Raw genomic sequence first — 3073 nt, 5'->3', positions numbered from 1 at the left:
ACTGACATTTAGCACAAAAAAGTACAACAAAAACTAGTAGAGTTTGGTGTCACTGCCTTATTTGGGGCTAAGAATCTAGCAATTTTACTTGTCATGGCCTCCGCACGGTCAAATAAAATGCCAACTCAGTGAAAAGGGCAAATAGCATCTTATTATGAAAATCAAACCATCTTCATGGACACACTAAATGGTCTTAGGTACCCCTTAGACCAGTACAGTACACTTTGGAATAATTCTCAGATTATAATGTGCATTCATATCAGAATCTAATATAAATTAGTAGTTTTACCTCTTCTTAGACAATGCAAAATTTTAGAATATTTTAATTCCATTTATTCCATTCACAATTGTTATGTCATTGTGATAGGGATTTTCTCTGTATTTAAACTCTACAAGACATGATTGTTTTTAAGCAATTGAAGTGAAGTGAAGTGTTAGTCACTCAGTCATGTTCGACTCTTTGTGACACCACGGTCTGTAGCCTGCCAAGCTCCTCTGTCCATTGAATTCTCCAGGCAAGAATACTGGAGTGGGTAGCCATTCCCTTCTCCAGGGGATCTTCCTGACTCAGGGATTGAACCCAGGTCTCCTGCATTGCAGGCAAAAGTTAATATCACTCAAATATCTTTTCAAATATTGCTTCCTAAATCTCCAACCTTTTCTCATGGATCACTGGCCAATCATCTGAAAAACACTGTAGGGTATCTTGTTTGATCTGTGGCTGGTTGTAGTATATGCTCTACATTTTTATTTGCTTGAAAATATCTGTATTTCACTTTCATATTGGAGGATGTTTTTCTGAATAAGGCATAGTATATTCAATATGCTGAAATGAAGTACCTTAATGCTAGCTATGACTCCATTGCTAGTTGTTTGAAATAGTTTCCAATGAGGAATTAACTGACAGTCTTGTTCCTGTAAAATGATCTTTCTTTGCTTTTGACTTTTTTTTTTTAGTCATTTTTCTATGATGATACTCTAAAGAGTATCATTTTCCTTATATCTATAATTCTTTGCTTTGTGGAAATGTTTGCTGCCTTTATCAGTCTTGGGAAATTTTTAGTCAGTTAATCTCTTTAAACTTTTTTTCCATCATGTTCCCTTTCCCAGTCCTTCTAAGACTCCAGTTATACTTATTATATACTTTTCATAGTACCCCCTTTATCTTTTATGCCCTATCTGTATTTGCAACCTTACTTTTATCTGTATTTCAGTTTGTATATTTTTTCTGACTTCTCCGCTAATTCCATCTTCAATTTTGTCTAATAGAATTCAAACCATTGTATTATACTCTTAATTTTAGGAATTGTATCTTCCTTTTGTTTAGAATCTCCATTAGGCTCTTTTAATATAAATTTATTTATTTTAATTGGAGGCTAATTACTTTACAAAATTGTATTGATTTTGCCATACATCAACATGAATTTGCCACAGGTGTACAAGTGTTCCCCATCCAGAACCACCCTCCCATCTCCCTCCCCGTACCATCCCTCTGGGTCATCCTAGAGCACCAGCCCCGAGCATCCTGTATCATGCATCGAATCTGGACTGGCGATTCGTTTCATATATGATATTATACATGTTTCAATGCCATTCTCCCAAATCATCCCACCCTCGCCCTCTCCCACAAGTCCAAAAGACTGTTCTATACATCTGTGTCTCTTTTGCTGTCTCACATACAGGGTTATCGTTACCATCTTTATAAATTCCATATATATGCATTGCTGCTGCTGCTGCTAAGTCGCTTCAGTTGTGTCCGACTCTGTGCGACCCCATAGATGGTAGCCCACCAGGCTCCCCCGTCCCTGATTCTCCAGGCAAGAACACTGGAGTGGGTTGCCATTTCCTTCTCCAATGCATGAAAGTGAGGTGTGAAAGTGAAGTCTCTCAGTCATGTCCGACTCTTAGCAACCCCATGGACTGTAGCCCACCAGGCTCCTCCATCCATGGGATTCTCCAGGCAAGAGTATATATGCATTAGTATACTGTATTGGTGTTTATTTCTGGCTTACTTCACTCTGTATAATAGGCTCCAGTTTCATTCACCTCATTAGAACTGATTCAAATGTATTCTTTTTAATGGCTGAGTAATACTCCACTGTGTATGTGTACCACCGCTTTCTTATCCATTCATCTGCTGGTGAACATCTAGGTTGATTCCATGTCCTGGCTATTATAAACAGTGCTGCGATGAACATTGGGGTACACGTGTCTCTTTCCCTTCTGGTTTCCTCAGTGTGTATGCCCAGCATGGGGATTGCTGGGTCACAAGGCAGTTCTATTTCCAGTTTTTTAAGGAATCTCCACACTGTTCTCCATAGTGGCTGTACTAGTTTGCATTCCCACAACAGTGTAAGAGAGTTCCCTTTTCTCCACCCCCTCTCCAGCGTTTACTGCTTGTAGACTTTTGGATCGCAGCCTTTCTGACTGGCGTGAAATGGTACCTCATTGTGGTTTTGATTTGCATTTCTCTGATAATGAGTGATGTTGAGCATCTTTTCATGTGTTTGTTAGCCATCTGTATGTCTTCTTTGGAGAAATGTCTGTTTAGTTCTTTGGCCCATTTTTTGATTGGGTCATTTATTTTTCTGGAATTGAGCTGCAGGAGTTGCTTGTATATTTTCGAGATTAGTTGTTTGTCAGTTGCTTCATTTGCTATTATTATCTCCCATTCTGAAGCCTGTCTTTTCACCTTTCTTAGAGTTTCCTTTGTTGTGAAGAAGCTTTTAATTTTAATTAGGTCCCATTTATTTATTTTTGCTTTTATTTCCAATATTTTGGGAGGTGGGTCATAGAGGGTCCTCCTGTGATTTATGTTGGAGAGTGTTTTGCCTATGTTCTCCTCTAGGAGTTTTATAGTTTCTGGTCTTATGTTTAAATCTTTAATCCATTTTGAGTTTATTTTTGTGTATGGTGTTAGGAAGTGTTCTAGTTTCATTCTTTTACAAGTGGTTGACCAGTTTTCCTAGCACCACTTGTTAAAGAGATTGTCTTTTCTCCATTGTATATTCTTGCTTCCTTTGTCAAAGATAAGCTGTCCATGCTACTAAGTCACTTCAGTCGTGTCCGACTC

Source organism: Bison bison, unplaced genomic scaffold (assembly GCF_000754665.1).
Source record: "Bison bison bison isolate TAMUID 2011002044 unplaced genomic scaffold, Bison_UMD1.0 scf7180017864452, whole genome shotgun sequence".
Lineage (NCBI taxonomy): Eukaryota > Metazoa > Chordata > Mammalia > Artiodactyla > Bovidae > Bison > Bison bison.
The sequence above is the reverse complement of the archived record's forward strand: the minus strand, read 5'-3'. Positions refer to the sequence as shown.